Source organism: Meles meles, chromosome 19, assembly GCF_922984935.1.
Source record: "Meles meles chromosome 19, mMelMel3.1 paternal haplotype, whole genome shotgun sequence".
Taxonomy (NCBI): Eukaryota; Metazoa; Chordata; class Mammalia; order Carnivora; family Mustelidae; genus Meles; species Meles meles.
This window is the reverse complement of record NC_060084.1, coordinates 39,256,765-39,281,240: the sequence shown is the minus strand read 5'-3', so window position 1 is coordinate 39,281,240 and position 24,476 is coordinate 39,256,765. Positions and strand designations below refer to the sequence as shown.

General features: G+C 52.5%; 1 long non-coding RNA gene across 1 annotated transcript in view; it reads right to left on the bottom strand.

The window, feature by feature from the left end:
- LOC123931082 overlaps positions 1 to 22,547 on the bottom strand; it is a 48,054-nt gene extending 25,507 nt beyond the window's left edge. The window contains exon 1 of the long non-coding RNA XR_006816219.1: positions 22,091 to 22,547. This is a non-coding gene — a long non-coding RNA (uncharacterized LOC123931082). The remainder of the gene's footprint in view (positions 1 to 22,090) is intronic.
- Positions 22,548 to 24,476: the final 1,929 nt, after the last annotated feature.

Below are 24,476 nucleotides of genomic sequence, written 5' to 3'. Positions count from 1 at the left end.
GGGGGTCTGGGGGTCCAACTACTCCCTGTGGAGACCTCACCCCATCTTTGTGGTGTCTTCTGATCTACTTTGGAGTTCTGGCCATAGACACACAGCACAACAAGATCTCTTTCCTTCCCTGCTCAACCTTTACAATCCTGGCTTACACCTGCCTGCTCCTTTTGTCAAAAATGGAACTTGTGTGTTTGTTTGGCGTTCTTCTTCTTCTTTCATTTATTTGCTGTTATTTTGGTTGTTGTTTGTTTGTGGGGAAGAAGAGAAGGCAGCGGAAACTTCTTTGTCCTGCCAGCTGAACTCAGACTTGGTAACTACAGTATCAGAACATTGCTGGGGTTGGTGCATGAACAAAAGGAGGGATTAGAGGGACAGAAATGACGTGAGCTCCAGGAAGCAGCGGATTCACTGGCTGAAAGAAGTGAAGGAAATCCCCAGGTCAGTGGTGAAGGAAAGCCCCGGAGGCCAGCTGTGTGGTCACCCCACTAAGGAGCCAGATTCGACATCAGGGGCTGCTGAGGGGATGCATTCCAGGACAAGATGAACCTGCTCCAGCAGGGGACCCGAGACGTTTGACCTCGTGGGCAGATGGTACTGAGAGGCTGCAGGTGTGGGCAGCCTTAATCACCTGCACCAAGAAAATCAAGCAGTTTGGCTCCAGGAAAGACAAGGTGAGAATGGAAACCACAGAACCACCCTAGGACACGACTTGACTCAACAGTGAACGGTACCTACATAATGAACAATGAGTGTTCATTGAATGCAAGCGTGCGATGTGCCTGTCGTGAAAGAAAGGGGTGGGGGGTGAGGAGAGGAGACAAGGAAGGCCAAGGTCACACCACTAGTGAAACCCACGTTGGTAGATGCCAGCGCCATGCTTCACGTCTGTGGGGGTGCCCAGAACAGCACCATTCACTGGGCAGTTAGGGGTGTGTGTGTGTGGGGGGGGGGGGTGTCAGCAGTAAGAGAACCAGCGTATAAGGGTCGGTCTTTCCCAACAAGGGGGGAGTGACTGTGAACACCCCTGAGGTTCTAGCAGCCCTGAGGGACCAGTGTCACGGGCAGGGCCTTTACCCCCTGGACTCAGCATCCGCGGTTGTCAAGTGCTCTGTTTCTGGGCCGGGTGGGAACAAACAGACCCAAGCTGAGATGTCTCTGCCTGGCTGGGAACTGGGACTCTGAAGACCACGGCTGAATCTCCACTGGCCCATGGAAGCCTCAGCCAGGATCCTCTGCTCAGAAATGGAACAAAACCCTTGTTTTCAGGAGCCTCTGGAGAAGGCTGGACGAAAGAGCTGTTCTCATCAAGCATCCAGATCTAGGAGGACTTTGCTCCTAATGCCCAGACAACAGGTGGGGGTCTTAATCTGTCTGCCTGGACAAGGGGTGCCAGGGTGAGGGCTCCCCTCCCTCGGAAATTTTAGAGGTGTGTTAGGTCAGAAAAGGGAGTTGGAGAGTTCTGATCGCCGCATTCCGTGACCGCCAAGGACCCGCCTTTGTTTCCCTCTGGAGAATCAACATGATTCATCTCATCTCTGCTTCAAGCCCCATCTGAACCCTTGACTGGGATGTTCTCCTGCCCGAAGTACCTTCCCCCTAGTCTGACTCTTCTCCACTCTTCCAAAAAAGAGCTTCGATGGGAAAGTGACCCGCCCGGGTGCCTGACCAGGTGTGACCAAGATTTGTCTCCTCATTTGATTGTAAACTCCCCAAGAGCAGAAACTGGATGACGTGCAGTAAGCTAAGCTGTGTAACAAAATAGAACCAAAATGCAAAGGTTCCACGCAACAGATGTTTATTTCTTGCTCGCATGGCAGTCTTCAGGGGGTGTGTCCATCCACGTGGTCCTCCAGGGACCCAGGCTCCCTCTAGTTTGTGCCTCTACCGTATCTTTCCCTTGATCTCCCTCACAATCTGGATCCAACCAGTAGAAGGAGAAAGACCACAGAGTGTTGTTCCCAAGGTGCTTTTAATGGGTAGGCACTTATGCCCATGTTCCATCTGACAAAATGTAGTTAAACAGTCACACTGAATTGCAAGTGACGAGAAGACGTATTGTCTCTTGTGTCCCCAAGAAGGGGATGACTTTTGTCCCCTGCTCTCCTGTACCCCAGGTCCCCTGACTCCTTCCAGAGCCCAGCACAAGGAGGGACCTTCCAAAGATGTTGCACGAGGACCTGGGGAGCTTGGCCTGAGGTCGCCCGAGACTTGGCTGACCTCATACATCTCTGTGGATGGAAGCAACCAGCCAGCTCTACCGGAGCCCTACTGGGACGCCCTCACACCTATACGCGTCAAGCCTTTCAGAGGAGGCGGGCTCTGGCGTAGCTGTGGTTGCATCAGAAACAGATCGAGGTTGCTCTTGCCATCCACATAAACCTCATCCTGGCCTCTGCCCACGGGGGTCACAGTCTGGGGAAATCCATCTCACGGTGCCAGGTGGGTGAGCGTTAAGCACGTACTGCGTCACTAAGCTTGCATGTCTGGTCCATCGGTCCCAGAGCAGCTCCTACACGGGGTGGGGTTGGAGTGGGGGTGGGTGGGAGGTGGACATGGCAAAAAGCCAGACCAGAGGACCTTAAGGAAAAAACAGAGATAAGTGGGCTGCAAGTGAAATTTCCCAATTAATTTGGAAAAATAAGGCTGACGGCAGTGTTGCGTATCAGAGCTCTCATGCACCCTCAGACACACACCTGGACCAGGTACCCCCTCTCTAGGACCCCCGCTTTCCGCTGTTGCTATCTCACCACCCCTGCCAACGACTGGTCTTTATGCCTTCCAGAGAAGCAGCAGCCTCAGGGTTCGTATCAGGGTTTGACTGCAGGTGGCGCTCTGCTGCAGAAAAGGCCCTGGAGTAGAAGCCCCGGGATCCGTCTCAGCGCCGGGCCTTCAGGACAGACCCTGGCTGGTTCTTCACCACCCCACCACTACGGCCACCCGCTTGGCCCAAGCCACCACCCCGTGTCGCCTGGACAGTTGTCATTGCCGACTCGCGGCCTCCGGATCTCGCGGTTGACCTTGAAGTTAATTCTCTGCCCCACTGCTTTTGTGAACTTTTAGGAATGTAAATCGGATTGTGTCACTCCCCTCCTTTACACCTGCTACCGGCTTTCTCTATACCCAGCCCCCCGGGCCACTGTCTGCTTCATTTTCTCCACAGCAACTCGGTCTACCCATAAGCAGACTTAAGTTTTAGTCATTGTACTTGCTGATTTCCTCTGCTGCTGGAAGGTGAGGAAGAAAGGCCTCTGTCCCGTTGGTCTCGGAGTCCCTGCCCCTAGGAGGTGGGCTGCTGTTTATTTCTACAGGGTTCCCTTTCTCTGCTGTCCGAGGGGGTGATGTATTATTCCGTATGTTTCACTCCTTAGGGTTTGGAGGATTCGACAAGAAGATGAGGCCATCCCACCCCGTGGTCCGTTCCCATTAGGCTGCTGTTAAAGGACTCTAAATTTTACAAGAGGATTCCCCGTCATCAGAGCCCTTCTGAGGTTGAACCGCGGCATCGTCCCCTGAACATAATACCTACAGCACTCCTCCCAGCGAGGAAAACTAGGAGTCTATTGAAAATAAATTAGTAATGCCTCATTCTCAATGAGAAAGTCTCGGGGAGACTTATAATTTTATTTTTTTCTAAGCGTGAGGAATAACATAAATCAAAAGGAGCCATAGTCCACCTTGTGTTTTGACTACTTTGACCCTCTTCAACCTCTGCCAATTTTTATCTCATTTTTGTTTAACTTTATACATCAGAGTTTAATTTGAGAGCTGGTCAAGAAGACAGTGATGTATAGGTTACATCAAGAGCGGCTGAAATTACCCCGTCCCCGGGGACTTCAGGCTGAAGGGAGGATCCCCATCCCGTTTCAGGGGGTAGAAGAGGAATGGTACACTTTGCCCCTTGAACCCATCCTCCCTCCACCCAGCAGCCTTCATCTCTGCCTCTCATTTATTGATTCCACCGGGTTTGAAGAGCTCACAAGATTGCATCCATCCACCGGCTCACACTTCCCAGCACAGCCACGGGCTCCCAGCCTCGGCAAACATGGACGATGTCATTTTAGGAACCAGAAAAGGAGTTCTATTAGCATTGATTTTTCCTCTTGTTTTAAATTGGTATCTTCTCTGGGTCCAGTTGGCAGCACGGCGTGGCCAGAGGTGATGTTGGCCTTGCTTTTCTGAAGGTGCAGAGCAGTGCCTGACACTCCCCTCCCTCGCCCCCCCAACACCGATTACTCACTAAGAATTGATGCGTGAATGAATGAAAGAATGAATGAATGAACGGCTTTCTGCTTCCTGATTAATGCTGCTGTTCCAGCTGGGCTCAAGTGTTTTTGGAGAGGATAAACACAACAGATGAGCTGGGTCACTGACTTAAGGACCGGCGAGCTGCTATCCATCCCAGAAACTTCCCGCATGTGGCTTTGGGACGCTTGAGACCAGAAGGGACCTTGAGATCCTCCCACTGAACTCTCATCGGTCAAACCAATGTTCAGCAAGACAGCCTGGCCAGGTACTGAACAACTTCTGTTGAACACCTCTAGGGGCAGGATAGGGACCACCACCTCAAGCCATGACCCATGGGTTAGCATTTTTTTTTAATATTTTATTTGTTTATTTGACAGAGTTCACAAGTAGGCAGAGAGGCAGGCAGAGAGAGAGGGAGAAACAGGCTCTCCACTGAGCAGAGCGCCTGATGTGGGGCTCGATCCCAGGACCCTGAGATCATGACCTGAGCCAAAGGCAGAGGCTTTAACCCACTGAGCCACCCAGGCGCCCCGTATGGGTTAGCATTTTTTAAATACACATCTCCTTCACAGAACTTACCAGAATTTGAAATCATATACTTGGGCAATGTGACTGCACAATAATGCAATTGCATTATTTGATTAAAGTCTGTCTTCCCGCCAGACCCTAAGAACACTGATAAGTTCTGTAATGAATTCACAAGAAAAGTCTGTTTATTCACCTGTATCTCTAGGGATGGGCACAGGGTTAATGTCTAGGAAGTGCTCAGTGACTATTTCTGAGTGAATCAGTCCAAAACAAGCTGGGACCCAGGGGATGCTGTGATGTGTTATCAGCAAGGAAGGAACAAGGACAGCAGGTAACAAATGTCCGGGTGTGGAAGTCCTCTTATACCTGATCACCTGATCTATGCCCCTCCCAAAGTCCAGTAAAGGGGTCAAGGGAGGCAGTAAGAGCTTGCTGGATTGGGGCCCACGGTGAAGATGCCAACAGTGATGGGGCGCCTGGGTGGCGGGGTTAAAGCCTCTGCCTCCAGCTCGGGTCATGAACCCTGGGTCCTGGGATCGAGTTCCACATCTGGCTCCCTGCTCTGTAGGAAGCCTGCTTCTCCCTCCCCCTTTCTCCCTGCTTGTGTTCCCTCTTTTGCTGTCTCTCTCTCTCTGTTAAATAAATTAAAAAATAAAAACAAAAAACAGAAAAAAAAAAAACAAAAAAAGGGGAGCCTAGGTGTCTCGGTGGGTTCATGTCATGATCCCAGGGTCCTGGGACTCAAACCCCACATAGGGCTCTCTGCTCAGCAGGGACCCTGCTTCCCCCTCTCTCTCTGCCTGCCTCTCTGCCTATTGTGATCTCTGTCTGTCAAATAAATAAATAAAATCTTAAAAAAAAAAAAAAGATGCCAACACTGCCAAATATCTCCGGTAGATTCCTTGCTGTAGACCCATGGTCCTAATCAGGTAGCTCTTTGCCGCCTTGGGAGCCTATTGTGTGCTTAAACCGTGACTGGTCTGAAATGCGATGTGTCATACATGTAAAACATACACCAGATTTCAAAGGTTTATGTGAAAAAAAAATAAAATAACATAAATAATGTTTATATGGATTCCAGGGCTGAAATAATAATTTTTAGACATAATTGGTTAAGTAAAATGTATTATGGAAAATAATTTCACCAGTTTCTTTTCCTTTTTTTAAATGGGCTACAACAGGGGCACCTGGGTGGCTCAGTTGTTAAGCGTCTGCTTTTGGCTCAGGTCATGATCCTGGGGTCCTGGGATCGAGCCCCACGTTGAACTCCCTCCTCAGCAGGGAGCCTGCTTTTCCTTCTCCCTCTGCCTGCTGCTCTGCCTACTTGTGCTCGCTCTCTCTGTCAAATAAATAAATAAAATCTTTTTTTAAAAAATGGGGCTACGACACAATTCAGAATTGCCTGTATGGCCTGCTCTATACACTAGCGCTGTTCCAGACAGATGTCCTTGCAGTGATTCAGGGGTCAAGAGCCTTCACCTGAGAGCCCATCTCCCAACTGGCTAAAGGAGTTCTGTTTTGTATGCATTGTTTTAGGTACTTCCCTGCCTAAACAGAGGCTTATACCTTTGATTTGGTAGTTTTATTCTTGAGGGGGGGAGGTCATTCTGAAGAAATCATCTGAAATGTGAAAAAAATTCTCTGTACACAAAGTTGTTACTTACAGCATTTTATAATATGAATGAAAAATAGGGAAGAGCTCAAACACCTGAGTAGTGTAAGAATGATATTCTGAATTCTGTTACATGCCTACAAAGGGAATATTACACAGCCACCAAAACCTCTGTTTACCCCAAATGAGCTTATAACCTGGCAGAGGGGCCGTGACGACGCTCAGTCAAAAATGCGTAAGTCAAAACTGCTTAAGCAATATTGCTGTAAGTCGGGAGGAAAGGCTTTGAGGAAAGCGGGGTCTACCTAATCATTAAAGGTTGCTGTCTTTGGAGAATGAGATGATAAATGACTTCTCTCTTCTTCTTTCCATTTTTTCCAACTAAATTTTATTTAATAAGCTTTTGATAGAAAAGAATTTCACATATTATGTCTCGGGTCAAAAGGGCCAGCCTCAGGAGTTGGCCTGAGTGTTGCGAATGGCTGTGGATGGACAGGCACGTCCCTTTCTGCCTGTCCCTCCAAGGCAGGCATGATCACAAGGCAAACGGCAAACCTTCTCCGTGAAAGTGCATCCTGCATACTGAGGTTCCTTGAACCTGGTGCATCCCTGAGTCTCAGCCCAGTCAAGGCCTCCTCCTAAGATCCCACCTGGAGGCCACGGCTACCTCCCTGTCCTCCCTCCCAGCACAGAGGCAGCGCCCAGGGGGGCTTTGCAGGAGCGCTTGCACTGGGCTGATTCCCCTGAGCTGTGTTGGGGAGACCAGCCTGGACAGCCAGCCTGGATGTCTGCATGACCTTTGCTGATTACCTTCTGATGGGTTCTTCCAAAGGGCAGTCCTGGTGGGAAAGCAAAGGATGAGGAGACAGGGTTGTCCAAGGGCGCCATCCCCTGATCAGTCTTCTGAAGGTCATGGCTCTAAAGACGCCCCTGGCCACACTCCATCTGTCCTCCAGACCCCAGATGTGAACCCCTGCCCTGCAGACCTGGGGGTTACTTCCACCAGTTCTGTGACTCTTCTCCTGTGCTCTGCTCACCTTTCCCTTCACCTTGGCCAACAGCCTCTTTGGGAGATCCTCCTGCCCAATCCTAATTTGAAGGCACTTTGTTTCTTCTGCCAGGACTCTAATCTGACGCAGCACTCAATGGGAAATGCAGGACCTGTGCCAGAGAGTGTACCAAGAATAGAGGCTCAGAGCACATTCTAGAAGGTGCGGTGTCCCTGAGCCTTGTGCGTGGAGGGGAAGGGGTTGAGCGCTGGGGCCTACAGACCTGAGTTTAAGTTCAAGCCCTACCCCTTCACATGGCCATGAGGTTCTTAGCATGTTCCTTACCTTTCCTGGTCTCACCACCCCCTCTCTGCAAAGTGGGGTGAGAACACCTGCATTTCATTCAGCATTGGTTGGATTAAATGAGATAAGATCCCTATACATCTTGGCCTGTTGCCAGGTGTGCAGTAACCCCGAGCGCACGTTAGCTACAGTATTATCACTATAATGCACGGGGGCTGTCAGTCTTGTGAGTGCAAATGTCCCTCGGGCCGCCACTTCCAGAGACTCACTGCCAGAGAGGCTAAGTCCTTCCCTCCCCTCCTGAGCCACAGAGACTTCGGGGAAGGACGCCACCCCCTGCCCCACACTCTGCGCAACACTGGGCCGCCTGCAGGACTGGTCAGGGGTTAGTCACAGAGAAAGAGGAGGGGAGAAGCAGCAGGAGATAAAGTGCATTTTGAGAAAATCACTCATTTATTTAAATACTGTACTTAGGAAAAATACCAGAATGAGAAATATGGGCATTTGTGGTAATAATCCAAAGGGGAGAAAAGGATATAAATTATCAAAAATACAGGGAAGAATCATGAGACATTTGAAATAAAAATCTGCATCTTTAAAATAGCTCTCCTTCAACCTCAGAACGAGTGTACCTTTTAAAAGCTCTTTGAAGACACTTCCCCACTCTCTTTGTCTCTTTTCTTTATAAGGGCATCTTCTCTTTAACTCCCTTTGGGAAACTTCTTATAAATGAGGATTTGCATCTCTAGGGATTACCCTGGTTAGGAAAGTGTTTTATTAAAAAAAATATATGTTTGCCACAGAATGCTGAGCGATATAATTAGCTGGTCCCTTCTGTTTTATTTTAAAAGGCTGTATGGCCAAGTTCTAATTAAACATATTCTCAGGACGTTTGAAATGTGAAGGTGCCTCAGAAATGGGCACTCAGATGAAAGAAGAGGTGTGGGGGATGTAAGCAGGGGCTAGCGTATGAGCAGGTTAACCTCATCCCTACTCCTGAGCGCACAGCAACCCTGATTGATAAGCTGGTCCCAGCTCCCCTTTGGTGGGACCCTGCCCTGCACCTGGGAAGTGGATTCCAGAGTCCCATGCTTCTAGGACAGGATAAGGGATAGGTTCTCACATCTGAAGTGAGAGTTGCTCCTGTCCCCCACTCTGACATTCTGATTACACGTTTCGATGGGTTCCTTTGCCTAGTTCTTGCCACACAACACCATAGTGCTCCAAATGCACACACTTCATTTTGCTTTGTGGCTTTTGGAATAAAACCAGAGGCCATGGAATCTTGCTCCTTATGGTACTAGATAAAGCCAGGCTGGCTAACTGAGAGAGGGGCCACGCTTTGTGCTCATTTGTAAGATGGGTAGAAGGATGCTTTCCTGTCTCCCTTCAGAGAAGCAAATGCCCTGGAAATTGAAATGTCCTGTCTGCACGTGGCAGGATGCACGAGGAGCCCCGCAGGAGTTGAGAGTTTCAAAGTATCGCTTCTGAATCCCCGCTACATCCCTGCTCCTGCAGCGCCCTTGCTTCCTGTAAAACACTTCCACACCCATTAAGACCTCTTCAGAAGCGAGAGAGCTTTCATTCCCTGTTGGTGGGGCTGCAACATGATAAGGTCACTTTGGAAAACAGTTTGACAGCTTCTTATAAAGTTAAACACACTCTTAACGTATGACCCAGCACCCAGAGATCCCACTTCTGGGTGTTGAGACCCAGGAGAAAGAAAACTTATGTTCATGCAAAACCTGCATGCCCATGTTTCTGACAGCTTTCTTCATTATCACCCCTAAACTAGAAACAACTCAGTTGTGTTTCGGCTGTGCATGGGTAGACTGTGGGATCTCCATACAGAATATGGATTCAATCTACACACGGGTCAATCAACCTCAGATACATTGTATGAAGCGAAAGAAGCCAGACCGAGAAGGCGACATCCTGTATCATTCCATTTAGATCACATTTTGGAAAAGGCAAAACTATAGGGAGGAAGAACAGATCAGTGCTTCCGGGTGTGGGGGATGTGGGAGTGAAGGGCGAGAGGACCCTCGGACTACAAAAAAGCAGCAAGGTTGTGTTTTGGGGTGACAGAGGTATTTCAAACATTAGTTGTGGTGGTTCTATGACTCTAGAAATCTGTCAAAACGCAGCGACATTAGAAGAAAAAAGGGAAAACTGAAGGGGGGAAATCAGAGGGGGAGATGAACCATAAGAGATTATGGACTCCGGGAAACAATCTGAGGGTGTCAGAGGGGAGAGCGGTGGGGGGATAGGGTGGCCCGGTGAAGGATATTAAGGAGGACACGTGTTGTAATGACCATAGAGTGTTATATGCAAATGATGAATCATGGAACACTACATCAAAAACTAATGATGTGGGGTATGGTGACTAACATAACATTAAAAAAAAAAAAACCCAAAAAGAGAAAAACAAAAAACTCAGAGACCTATATACCAAAAGAGCAAATTTTACTCTATGAAAATTTAAAAAATAAGTTTTAGAGTTTAGTTCAGCAGTCTTGGCGGTCAATGTGCTGGCCTTTTGAAGCTGATTCTCCCCCCACCCTTTTTCATTTCCTCCTACAAAGGATGCTCATTAACCCAATCAAGGCTTTGCATTCCCTGGTGATCACGACTGGTCCACAGAATGGGGCCCTGAAACTGAAGGGAAGGATGGAGCTCCCCCGGATCAGCGGTAAGTTTCTGATTCTCGTTTCTGTTGGATGTGGACTAAGAAGCAAGCAGTTTCACTTACTATTGGAGGCCCTCTTGAAATCACAAGACCACTGGGGACGAGCTGACACCAAAAACACGAGCTAAGCAGTCAGAGGGCAGAGCAAACTGGGTTTCTGTTTGTATAATCTAGCCACGATCCACCACTAGACAATTTCCTTAAGCTAGTGTGAGTCAGGGGCTGTATCACTTGCCGACTAAAGCATCCTCAGAAGCGCGCTTAGGGATCTCCTCAAAACATCTCAAGTTCCAAAGCCACTTGAAACAAGAGGACACGTACCTCCAACAGAAAATGGGAAAAGGACTTGGACAGGGCCCTCAGGAAAAGGACATCCAAATGACCACACACATACCCACAAGTGCTCAATCTCCTTAGCGTTCGTGGGAACGCAAGCTAAACACAAGGTGAGGGGGAACAGCAACCACAACCCCTAGATTAGGAAGCATGGAAAAGAAGCGGGAGAAAATAGCTAATACTATCATAGGCTGACAAGGAGGTAGAACAATGGAAAGACTTAAAAATAGCTCCTGGGAGTGAAAAGTGACATCATCTCTTTGGAGAACAGTCGGGGGTTGTAGGTCTACGTGCCGGACAACGGAACAATGCCACTTCACATAAACGTGTCCCAAACGGGCTCTTTCACACGTGCGCACAACACATGAGTAAGTGTGGTCACAGTGGCGTTTTTCATAAGAGCTGGACAACTGGGGAAAAAAAAGAAAACTACTATATGGCAATAAGGTTGCGGTCCATGGCTTTGAAAATGACCAAGGGCATGCATCCACAAGTTAAGTCTCACAAATGCGGTGCTGAGTGAAAGAAAGAAGACACAAAATAACTCGTGCAATACGACTTCGCTTATGTCAAGCTGGAAAACACGCACAGCAATGAGCACCTGTGTGCTGAAACCACAAAGCAAGGCCATAAAGGGGTAAAAGTCAACATGGTAGTGGCCTCCAGGAAAGGGGGTTCTCATTGGAGGGTGTTGGGGGCGAGGGGGGGCTCTGGTGATAGAGTGGTGGTTACCCAGTTGTTGGTTTTATGATATTACTTATAGCATACAGGTGATTTACATATTCTTCTACATCTGTAACATATCTCACACACAGAAATATAAGGAGTGAAAAAAAAAATCAGATTCTAGAGAAATTCCAGAAACCAGTCTGATGCCATTAACTATGGAATGAGTGATTCTGAGTGAGGAATTCTGGAGGACTGGCCCCAAAGAGAGACTATCTAGACGGTCCTCAGCTTTGTGGTACTTCATTACCATTTATCCCAGACAGAGGCCTTTTAGAAGTATTTGCTCTTTTTTTTTTTTTAAGAATTTATTTATTTATTTGACAGAGAGAGATCACAAGTAGGCAGAGAGGCAGGTAAAGAGAGAGGAGGAAGCAGGTTCCCTGCCGAGCAGAGATCTCGATACGGGGCTCAATCCCAGAACCCTGAGAACATGACCTGAGCCGAAGGCAGAGGCTTAACCCACTGAGCCACCCAGGTGTCCCTAGAAGTATTTGCTTTTAAGGAAACATTGTATTCTTTGTCAAGTATCCATCTCCTCTCTTAAGTTTGATATGAGTATTAACCTTACAGAGGGCTCTTACTGATTCACTACACTTCAGATCAGATCTGTTTCTTACGCCAGTCCACAGAGACATAAGGTGAGCTGTTCTACCCAACGCCTTCTGATTTAGCTGGAGGACTGTCATCTTAGAAATTCAACCATCAGAACTGGAAGTGCAGGAGGCCACGCCCAATACCTCTCGAGGCAGGAAAATAGATGCTGTGGGGTCCGGGCATAAACCATGCCGTTTCCTTGCAGAAAATACTTTCTGGGTCTTATTTGAGTCTATTAACTCCATTTTAAATGTAAATCCAACAGACTCAGAAGTCTGTTTCCAAGAATGCGTCAGCTTAGAAAGAGAGACAAAGCAGAGGACCGCTACCAGAGCCCAGGACCACCGGGGAGCTGACACTGAGTAAGGGGACAGTGGGAAACACATCTCAATTCTTCTGGGCCTCCAGGGGCATTTACTGCAGGGACAGCAGTGAATTGTTAAATTCGACATTGACTAAGTCTTTTTTAAGAAATCAGTAACAAGTGCCCTGCATAATAAATGATTAGTATTGAATGGTTAGCACACCTGTGCATTCCAGAAAACTAAGTTTTATAGAGGCTTTCCTGCAGAGAAGTCATTTTGTGAAAATGCTAGAGATATTATAGAAGCCCTCGTATCTGTGGTTCTGCTGTCTGTGTGGTCTCAGTTACTCGCGTTCAGCCGTGTTCCAGAAGCAGATGATCCTGCTGATGTAGGGACAGGAGGCCCATCGTCACTAACGCAATGTCACAGTGCCCACATCGCTGAGCTCACTTCATGGCATCACGGAGGCATTTTATCATCTCACATCATCACCAGAAGAAGGGTGAGTACAGCACAATCAGACACTCAGAGAGAGACCACACTCACATAACTCGTATGACCATATACTGTTAGAATTGTTCTATGTTATTATTAGTTATTGCTGTTAATCTCTTAGTCATACCTAACTGACAAATTAAACTTCATCCTGCGTGTGTATGGATAGGAAAAGTCATAGGATATACAGGGTTTGTTAGCATTCAGTTTCAGACATCCACCAGGGGTCCTGGAACGGATCCTGCATAAAGAAGGGGGGGGCACATAGTAACCCTATTCCAAGTCCCTATGAGTATATGTCCGTGTACAGACACAAATATTTAAATATATTCATGTATATAGAAGTCTATTGGAAAGTACTAACCTATGTTTTGCTGTGAGCGTATGCATATGTGTGCACAGGCGTGTGCGTGCTGGTTTGGATCCCGTTAAAGAATTCGGGATTTGGATGGAATTCACTCTGATAGCTGAACAATTATGGAACAGCTGCATTTTCAGAACAAAATGACCTTTTCATCAAGTTACAAAACATTAAAGGTTAAAGAATGTTTGAAAGGAAGTTAATACTTTTAAAACATTGGGGAAATTGCCATGCTTTCAAAGACCTGACCAAAAGGAGAGGAAGGCGCCAGACCAGCAGGTATGAGCACTACTGGGGGGGGGGGGGGGCATGACATATTTGCCTTGCCTGCTTCATTGAAAACTATGAATGAACCTACTTCCTCAGGAAATGAGAAGAGGCAGGCCTGTGATCTGCACAGCACGGGAGCTCATGCAAGGAACCCTTAGCGGGCTGGTTCCTAATTGCAATTTTGAAGTCACATTTCTTCCTCTCGCGAGTAGCGATGGCAGAGAGCAAATCAATGAGTGTCAGATTTTCCAGGCTTCTATTTTCCATCTGACCTGAATGGCTCACATTCCAGTCACTACTAACAGGGAAAACAGAAATATCAGGGAGGCTCTTCACCATGCCCCTTCCTTTAATTAGCTCCCGGAAAAACCTGGAGGGATCCGCCTTATTCGCCCCTGCGAATGCTCACTCTTCCCAGGAAGTCAGGAGGCCTGGGCACCACTGTGCCTCCAGCATCTCCCTCTTCCTTTCTTTTTGCCCCAGTCCAAGCACCTGCTTGCACCCTGGGGTGCATCCAACATAACCCCACTTCTAAGCCTGTCTACAGAGAGGTCTGACCCTGTGGCTACCCTTCTCACAGTGGCTACCTCGTGCTGAGCTCTTCACCAAGGCACCCACATGCCTCAGCCCATGTGAGCCTTACTAGCACCCGGGCGGTGGGCTCTACTGTGACTTGCCCACAGGCACACACAGCTAGGAATGCTGCTCCTCCTTCAAACCCCTGTCTGACCCGGAAAGCTCCCAGTATGTACACAAAGAGGCAAAGATTTCAAAGGGCATCTCCAACTTTAATTGGATTTTTCCTCCCTGAGTCCCTACTCGGTGCTTAAGATGGAGAGAACTGAAAGAGACAAGGCTGAATGAGGGGTGGGGGGAGCGATCTGTCCGGGTCATGAGCTCCAGCCCTGCATCACACGGTCAGAAGTCACATTCACCTGTCAAGGATAGGTGCACACCCACGTTATACTCACCACCGTGGGTCTGACCCTTCTATGCTGCCGGCAGTTACTTCTCTCCTAAGACACACCATTTAGTTGCTCTCCCTCACTCCTTCCAGACTGCTCCCTCATTCCTTGCGCCTTGTCTGGTTCAGGTAGGGCAAGGTGCTGGGCTGGAGAGCCAGCTTCCTAATTTCTCACCTTTACTGTCTACCTTCTTGACTCTCAACGACGTGCCCTAGATAGTGCTGTCCTTGAGAGGGAGCAGCTTACATTTCTGGACATTTGAGATGGGAGTGTCTCCTTGACAAATTTCACTGTTGGAGAATGACTCTGGCCCATTTTCAAGTCTCATTGGTCCTGGCCTACAGGTGAGGTGTGAGGAGGAGTAAGGGGGGCTTGTGGGCTCATGGGGGCGGGGGGCTCTTTGTCCTGCAAAGTAAGCCAGACCTCTGGGAGGGCCCCCTCCCTTCCTGAGCCTGCCCTCACTGCCTCAGGGGCCACAGGCTTTCTCCTCCTGGGAACCTTATCCCCAGGCATTCAAGTGGGCTGGGGCTGAGGGTTCTCTTGGAAGCAGGGAGGCCCTTTTTATACATGAACCTAGCCCACCACCAGCTGTTCTCCAGTGTAGTCCCAGCAAACACCTTCTCTTTAGCAAAAGCATTCCTTAAAAAAACCTTAAATGATGCAAAAGGCTTCTTTATCATTCAATTCCCCTATTTGGGCAATATATTTTGAAAGTGTTCATAACAGCTTTAAGGTGATCAAAAGTCAAAATCTTGTGTCTCTCAAATTGTATTCAGTAGCTATTTTTTTTTTTTTTCCTGTGTGCATTTACAAATGTTAGCTGGGCAGCCTTCTGCCAGGCTCCAGAACACTACCTGCCCCCACCTCCTGCTTCAGCCCTTTTGCCCCTTGCCCCCTGCAGATGACCGCCTAAGCTCAGTGTCTCCTAGAGAGGTAGCTAGAAGGCTCTTTGGGCAGGAACTTGGACTTCCCTTCAGCCTGACCATCATTTGGCTAGAAGGAAGGGTGGATGGAGATCAAGCACCACCCTTTGGAGCAGTTTTTGGCGGGGACCCTACTCTAAGTCCTGTTGAGATGGAAAAAGAACAACATTCTCGCCAGGCCAGCACAGGAAAAGACAATTGAACTTCCAAAAACTCTGTACTTTAAAAATAAGGCTGCTGATGTGGGGTGCCAGGCCCCAGGGTACTTGGCACAGGATGGGCTAGGGGGCTGGGGGGAGGGGAGAGATGCTTGGGTACAAGATATACCCCTTGATCCTTGGCACAAGCCAACCCAGTATTCTGTGCGAAGCCCCCTGCTAAGTCTGGAGCCACAAGGAGGAGCCAGGCCAGGAGGGCAGCTTGCCTGGGTCCTGTGGAGTCCTGTTTTCCTGCACACCCACAGGTCAGCACAGTGACACAGCCCATCCATTGTCTGTGCACTTGAACACACACTGATTTCCACACCCCTCCATGCTGGGCATCTGCAGCCTGTGCACACCTTCCTCCTGGCATGCCTTTGCACATTCACAGGATCCTCTGCCTGGAGGTCTGGGCACTTTCTCCAGGACATGTTTTCCCAGGGGAGGATCCCAGCCTGACAAGAGCCATTGTCAGCATAGTAACACTGCCTGCTTTTCCCAGGAGCGGGGTTCCCACAGCCTAACTAAGGTCCGAGGTGGGGCCCAGGCTCTGGGGTGTCCCAACCTAGTCCTAGCGCCCAGCACCCTGGACTTCGGGGTCTCCGTGGGCAAACAGTTCTCTGTTCAGGGAGAGCTGGTTTTGCATGCTCCAGAATTTCAGTATTGCGGCGCTTTGGGGAAGGTATCATAGACTTGGGTGGGCAAGGGTCTTGTCTTGAAACTATGTTCATGGAGCAACCATGCTCTTTTAACTTCAGCTAGGTCAGCAGAACCTAGGAAAGGGGGGTTAGGGTGAAGGGGCTAGAGCTCTTCTCGAACCCCTTCTTCAGAGGTCACCACCTGCCCCTGCAATCCACCAACACATCCAAGTCATCCAAGTGCAAGACGCGCGAGGGGACCACAGCGCACCTAGTCCAGGAGGGCGGCCCTGAGAGCAACCTGAACCCACAACCTCCCTGTCCCTACTCCTCCAGCCTGGGGCTGGAGCGACGGCCCCCGATAGCCCACCTCTAGAGGGCGCTGAGGGAGAGGTGGTACTGCGAGCTCCCGCGGCGGGCTCCAGGGGGAGCCTCAGGGACTCCACCCCTTACCCCCGGCCTAATTTGAATATTTCATTGGCTGCCGCCAGTCTGGTCAATTTATCATGCAAATACGGGTGCCCTCCGCGCCGGAGAGGAGCCGCCGCCCGCGCGGGAGAGCGGCGCCCGATTGGTGGCCGAGACAGCGGCATTTGTAATATTTTTCTTTGGGCATTGGAGTCATTTACCAATGCCATCGTCGCAACTCCAGGCACTGAATCACAAGCCACTTAAGGGGTTTTATTGGCAGCTTTGAAACTTCTTTAACATGTTCTTTTATTTTAAATCAAGTGCCAACCTATTTCTGACCTCTCCCCACGCCCACCTAAAAAGCTACAGCGACTACAAACTACCTTGCTCCCTTGTGAGCTGTGCGTCGGGTGACCGCCCCTGCCTTGCCACAGAGAGGAGGACCCTTTGGGGTGAGCGCTTGGTAGACCCGAAATGGAGAACTTTTGCGAATTCTTGTGGGGGTTGGGGAGGGGACTGATAGAAGAGGAAACACAAAAAAGCAATCCGGAGAAGGGGGGGGGGGTGGAAGAAGATGAAAGAGATGGGGAAAAGAGAAGTGTCAGGAAGAGGAAAACAGAAGAAAGAATTCACAGCTTCTCTACAGAGGAGGAAAATCTTGGAGCTGTCAGAGCCTCTGAGGTCAGAAACTACCTGCATACAAAGAATCTGACCCTTCTGACAACCTTGTCCCAAAGATCTCTGGCTCTCCTATTCTGGATATACCGGTGATGTGCACCAGGCTTCAAGAAATTAAAAAAAAAATGAGAAAGAACGAAGACCCAGCCCAGTGCCCCACTCTCTTGTACCTGTCCTACTGAGAATTGCCCTCGGTCTTTCCCGTTTGTAAATTCAGGGAGGAACACAAAACCATAATGTGTATGCCAGAAAAGAAGAGCGATTTAGGGAAAGAGAAAAGGAAACGAGATTCTTCCTCCTCTTGAAAATTCTCCGGCTAGTTAATGAGGTCACCAGGCATGCAAAGCTGGGCTGTCTGGTCTTCGAAGAGCGGGTGGTTTGATATCTGAGACCCCCTCCTCCTCCTAGGGTTCCTACATAGGAGCCCGGACACAGCCTCACACTGGGGTGCCCACGCATTGGTTCAGAAACACGACTCGTGCCGGGCATCTCTTGCAACAGCGGGGGAGAGATGGGCACTTTACTTCCCAGCTAGCAGCAAAGTACTGGTCCCTTCCAGCCAGGGGTGAGTCCCACCGCGCCTGCACCCATCTCCAAGGTAGTTTTTTGTTTCTGTTTTTTTGAGCTCTGCCCAAATGGTTTCCAAAAATCCATTTCATCCAGAGTGGGAAAAAAAACATACCATTCCACAGCGAGTAATTCGGGAAATTCCCGCACAAGTCAAAGTAGGCAGGAGAGATTGGACCGAAGGGCATTTCGCCAGTAATTGCTCCCTCCGAAGTAGACTTAATGTGTATGGGTCCTCCTTAGACCAAAATGCAAAGACTCATTTTCTTTATTAAATCGTAGGTCTCCTGAAAAGTTTTTGAAAGTTCGGTAGATGATTGAGCTTGAAAAATTACAGAAGAAAGGGGAGAGGTCCTAATTGAACTTTCCAAATCTAAAGATGCTAGACTAGGAGCACAGACAAGCTGGGGGGAGGGGGGTGATTCCTAGCCCATCTTAGGAAATTGGAGAAAGTGGTCCCTAGGAATCACCCAACCAGGAGATGGGTAGGTAGGAAGACCTGGTTCCCCTCGAATAACCGCGTTCCTTCCCTCCCTGTTAGGTATATAGTTTTCTTTTTGTTTTAACACAACTATAATTGCCTGGAAATTTCGAGTCCATAAAAATGAGGCATTGAAGAGGGGGACCTGCCAGCCCTCACTTCCTAAGTGGCTCGGCTGGGTCAGTTTCAATCCAGAGTTTCTTAAGGTCCAGTCATGCTGGCAGTTCAGGGTCTGCCTGGGGCCACCTTCCTCTGCCTCTCCCCCCAAAAGACCAGGGACATCATGCCTGGCCAGAGAAAGGCCACAGGCCTCGGAGTCCAGTGGTCTTACTGGGAATGGTGGGATGCAGTGAGCATAGTTGGGAAAATTGGACCAGACCACTGTGCTCCCAGCTACAACAAATTTACAAAGCAGTAAACCCCGGGAGGGGAAGAGGTGGGAGTCTGTGTACCTCTGTGTGTGTGTTGGGGGCGGGGAGTGTTTCATGCCCCAACACCGGTCCTTGACCTTGGGAGACAGCAGTCTCCTAAGTTTCTTCGAAGCTTGATCTGCCCCCCCTGCTAGTTCAACCCCAGCTCACATCCAGGCATGCCTGATGCAGCTCCCTCAGGGCCCCACAGAAGTGGTATTAATCTATGGCTCCGATTTTCAAAGGTTTATTTCACGTCAAAACTGTAAAAGTTCTTAGGAGAATTTACAGACAAAACATCTGGTTCGTTAAAACAAAGCTACCGGAATAAGAGAAATAAACTTCGCTGTTATGTAAATGCACTTTTAGCAAACAGTTTACCGCCTGGCGAGGGTCTGGCCCCAGGGTTCAAGTCTCTAGCGCTTAGGCAGGGGCCTGAGGTCCTGGGCTCAGTTCCTGGTTGAGGTGTGCAGGTGGAGGCAGGCAGCTTCTCTGCGTCACGGGGTTTTCCTTTGCCTAGCCCAGACAGTAGTGTGAGGAAGTGTGTAAGGGGGCAGCCGGAGGCCAGCATCTCGGGGCGGGGGGCACAGGTAGGAAGAGGACTTGGTACTACCTCTCTTGGCATTGCTGGGCAGTTAGCGGGCTCCCAAAAGGCCCTCCACTGGTACCTTCACACTACGAAATGGCGGGGCAGGCTCCCTGCATGCTCCACCCAGCATGCTTTGTCCCTCCAGGTGGCCTGTTCTGCCCGGAGGGCACAGAGAACCCCTCTTCGTGCCCTGGGTTTAGGCCCCTAAGTTCCTGGGACCTTGGCCTACCCTGGCTATCCGCCCTGGATTGGCAGCATCAAGGATGCTTTCTTTCCAGCAGCATTTCCCTCTGTGGCCATCCCAAGTGAGGACCTACCTTGCCTTCCTTGGGTCAGGCAGACTGTCACCCACTGGCCTCATTTGCACCTTGAACACAACCTTGGACTGCCACTGCCCCGGTCCTTCCTTAGACTTCAGCAGTATGTTATGGGCCAGCTCCCTGCCCTTCCACTGAACACTTGTTCCCAGCCACACCTGTGTTTGACCCTCCCACCGCCCAGATCCTCCCCCCCCCCCCGCCCCCCACCGTGGGTCTCTGGTTGGCCAAGTTCAGGAAGGTTTCCCAGGTTGGGGCAGACCCACGCAGATAGGCCTGGAAGAGTAGTGCCCACAGCTCGCAGAGCTCAAAAGGTTGGCATCACATTTCTAACCCTTGACCTGAAGAACTAGTATTTGGGAGGATTTGCACTGATTAGGGCTCATCGCAATGCCAGGGAGGAGGGGCAGGGTACCACTGGGCCCAAGTCGCAATCTTGGGGCTCTGGAATGGTCTTCGTGGCCCGTGGGAATTTTCTGGGCCCATAAGCGTGGCCCACCCCGCTGCGTGGGAGCGCAGTGAGAGCTGTCTGTGTCTCCTATGGGCACTTGCCTTTGGGCATTTCGATGTGTCCCTCCACTGCTCCTCAGCCCGCTTGTCCTTCTTTTGTTTTCAGGGATTTAAAAAAAAAAAATCCGGAAAAGCGGCACCTCCCCAAAATGGGAGCTTCTAACTGGCCTAGGGGGTTACTTTTTGCGTGACTCACTGGGCTAAGTTAACCAGGTGCCTGCGCGCGAGCGGAAGCCTGCTGTTGCTTTTCAGAGGTATCTGCAACTCCTCAGAGCGGGGTAGAAAGATTTCTACACAGTTTTACCTTCTGCAGAATTCTAGCTTCTCCGCCGGGCGCCGGCTTTTCCGCCCTCTAGTCTAGCGTGGAAGCGGTTCGGCCGCACCCTGGAGCGCGGTCCCTCCTACCCATAGGAAGGAGCCTCTGTGTGCGCCGCTGCGGCCGTCTCTCCGGCCTCCTCCAGTGCCGCGCAGACCTGGCTCCCGGCACTCGCCGGAGAGCGGCTCCTTCATCCCTTCTAACTCGTGAATCGGGCAACGAAGACAAGCCCAGGTTTTGACCCGCTCCTGTAGTCGACTCTTGAGGGGGCAGAACTCACCAGACACCCGGACAGAAATATTTGCAGTAGGAATAAAGTCAGGTAAAATGCAGGGGACCGCCACCCCGCAGATGTCCAAGGAGTAGGTCCTCCGTGCGCCCTTCCCTTGAACTTCTTAGGGGCAGGACAAGACAGACCTTTTGGCCTGGCCAAACTGATCAGGCACATATATGAAGATATTTGTCCTCTGGGCAGTGGGATGGGGAACTAGGGGTGGGGAAAGCAAGAAGAAAAGCAGGGGAACTTGCAACCACAGCGGAGGTCAGCATTCTTGGAGAATGGCGCGGGGAACTACCCGCAACGCTCTGGCTTCTCCAACATATGTATGGCCCTGCCCTTTCTCCCTCCGTAAATAGCATGTTAATTACAGACTTGCTGCTATCCGGATACCATTTCTCCCTAAATCGAGTCCCCGTTTTTTGCCTGGGATTCGCGTTTCCTTCCCCTTCTCTGGGTCCTCACTGTCAGGCCGTGTCAGGCAGTAGCCAGGTGGGGCCTGGCAAAGTTTTAGCTTTATACCTTCTGGCTAAGGTCTGCCCCAGATTCGGCCCAGCTGAAGTGTATTTAGGCCCTGCATTCAGGTACCTATTGTGCTTGGTGCTGATTTGGGAAGTCTCCCTTTCCTTTTCTCCTACGCCACACCCAGTCCACAGAAAAGGGGCAAAGAGAACTTGGAATTACAAGGGCTAGGTTGATAGTGTCCCTCTCTACCTGCCCTATTCCAAGGACGGCCTGCAAGACTAGTCCCGTTTTGAGGTCTTGATATTAAAGATGGTGCTCATGGTTAAAAGAACACCGTAGAGATTAGGGTTCCAGGCTGTACCACGCCGGGCCAGAACCCTGTTTGAGTGTTCGGGCAAGGCAGCGCGGTCGCAGTATGCACTCCGCATAGCCCGTGTTGCGCGTGACGGGCTGTCGCTGCGATGTGCAGCTCACTGACACTGATGGATGCGCCAATGGTTGGACGGACAGATGTTAGGGCGGATCGCACCGCGCGCGGCGCCTGAGCGGGGGAGGGCGAGGTAGCGATCGGGCGGTGGCTGCAGGCGGCTGGGAGACAGGAGCTCAGGCCGCGGCCCGCAGGGGGAGGGGGCGGAGGGAACGAGGTTTGGAGAGCAGCGCGGGGAAGGAAAGGAGGAGGGGGAGCATAAGGCGAAACTCTCAGCCTTCCGTGCGCAGCGCCCAGCGCTGTGCACCCATCACTACCGGCGCGCTTAAGTGGGCGCTCCGCGTTGGGAAGGTGAACGGGGGGCGGGCAGGAGCTGACCTCGCAGGGCACCTACCCTCCTTCAGGCAAGAGGCTCCCAGCGCCGCGACCAGAACCGAGAGGCCGCGGGCGGCGTCTGCCAACTCACCGTTTCCTCGTTCGCAAGAAGCGTTTCACGCCCCACGGCCGCGTCTCCCGGGCCTGGAGGGGCAGTCGCTTTAGCCTCTGCGGCCGCAGGCACCAACTGCTCGCCGCGCCCCCGCCCCCGAGTCAGCCACACACTCGACCAGCCCGGGAGCCCAGCCGCAGCCCGACTCCGACTCCCCCGCAACCGCCTGGGGTCCGCACCCCGCAACTCCAAGCGCTCCGGCGCGCGCGAAGGCGCTGGAGGCGGCTTTATAGCCCGGGAGGACGGCAGCGGCACATCTGCATTCAAGGAGGCGTCTGGACCGAGCCCAAGCCCGCAGGCTGGGGGCGAGAGGAGACTTTTGATCTTACCGTCTGGGTGAGATCACGGTCTCCTGGTCTAAAAGAAAAGAAAGCATGCCTGTGAACTTTTAAAACAAACTTACATAAACAATCACAAAGAAAAAAAGATACAGGGAGGGGGCAGAAGAAAAGGGGAAAAGAAACACAAGAAAAGGAAACATTAAAAAAAAAAAAAGGAAGGAAGGAAGGAAAGAAGGAAGGAAGGAAAAAAAGGAAGGAAGAAGGCCGGGGTTTGCAGCTCCAGGAACGCTCAGGCAGCCAGTCCCAGGGCGCGGGGCTCCGGCCCTCTCCGGGACTGTCGGACGCGGGGCCCAAGGGAGCCCCCGGGCCCCAACCGGGGCGCCCAGGAGCGGCGCCACCTCGGGGACCGTGGGGCTGGCGGCCGCCCCCACACCCCCACCACCGCCGCCCGGCAGCGCCCGGAGCCAGCCCCGCCGCGGCCGCCCCATTCCCGGCCCAAGAGCTGGCCCAGGGAGACGCAATCGAGCCCGCAGCGCATCGATGCGCCGCCGCCCGCGCCGCTCCGGCTCCGGCTCCCGTTCAGCCGCCGCCGCCCGGGGGTCGTCCCAATGAGCTCCGGCCCACCCGCGCCCTCGCGGCCGCCCGTAAGTGAACCCGCGTCGCCCTGCCGCCAACGCAGCCCCGCCAGCTCCTCCTCTCCGGGGCCCGCCTGTCCGGCCCGCTCGGCGCCTCAGCGACCCCAATCACCCAACCAATAATCAATTCTTTTCGCCCAGTACTGGTGGCAAGCCGGGCGCTGGGCGCGGTGGCCCCCTCTCGGGGGCGCCCCGGGACGGGGGATGGGCTTGAGAGCCCGAGTTCCTTCCCCCGCCCCCGTCCCGCCCTCGGATCCTCCAGCTCTAGGGGTGGGGGGCGCGGCCGGGCGCCTAGGGGGCGTGGGTCGGGGTGGGGGTGGAGGGACCGCGATCTTCCCAGGCAGAGGAGGAAACTTGGAGGCACCCCCTCCCACACCGACCCCCGGGACGGGCCCGGGAAAGTTTGCCCGGGAAAAAAAAATTGGGGGAAGTGGCGGCGGCGGGTCCCGGGGGAGGAGCCCGGGTGGCGCGGGGTCTGAGAGCAACCCCCACCCACTCCGGCCCGCGCCCGCCTCCTCCCTCGAGGGCGCCGGCGCCCGCCCGCGGGCCCTGGCATCCCCGGGGGCTGCGGGCCCAGGCCCGGGGAGCGAGCTGGGGTCTTTGGACGCGGCGGGTGGAGAGGAGTGCGGCTTGGGCGGGGCAGAGGGGGGCGGCCAGGGGGCGAGGCCGGGTGGGGAAGCCGGGCGGGCGGGGGTAAGCGAGCGCCCCGGGACGAGCTGGGCCGGGCCGGCGCCGCGCCCCTGCGTGCGCGCACTGGGCGGGGGCGGAGGGGCGGCACCCCCTCCCCGGACGGGGCGGGGGTCCTAGACAGGCCCGGGGCCGGGAGCGGGGGCGCGGCGCCCCCGCGGGCGGGCGAGTGACACGATCATCTCCTTTTCCTTTAAGCTTGCCTGTTGCCGACGCCGCCGCTCCAGCCGCGCCGCGGGCAGGAGACTGGACCGCTGAGCCCCGGGCAGCGGCGGCGGCTGAGCGCCCCCCCCGGATGCCGTGACCCCCTGCCCGGGGGCGGGGGCCGGGGCAGGACCGGCCGGGGCCGCTCCCGCGCTCCTCCTCCCACCCCCTCTGCCCGCCTTCTCCCCCTCTCCCCGCCCCCCCGGCCCCGAACCCCGCGCACCTCGTCTGGGGACGGGGCGGGGGGGGGCAGGGCCGCCGTTCCTCCCCGCCCCCTCTTCCTCGGGCCTCTGGAGCGATTTGTCAAACTTCCCATTCCGCCGGCAGCGCGGTCCTCCTCCTCCTCCTCCTTCACCACCTCCTCCTCCTCTGCCTCCTCCTCCCCCCGCGCTCCTCCCTCCCCGCGCCTCCCTCGCCCGCCCTCCTTCTTCCCTCCGCACGTTCGGGGATCGCGGCGGAGCGCGGAGAGGGGGGGACGCGGAGAGCCGGGGCGCAGCAGCATCCTGCGGGCGGCCGCTCTCCGGGGGGGAGGCTGTGAGCCGGCCCGCCTCGCCCCCC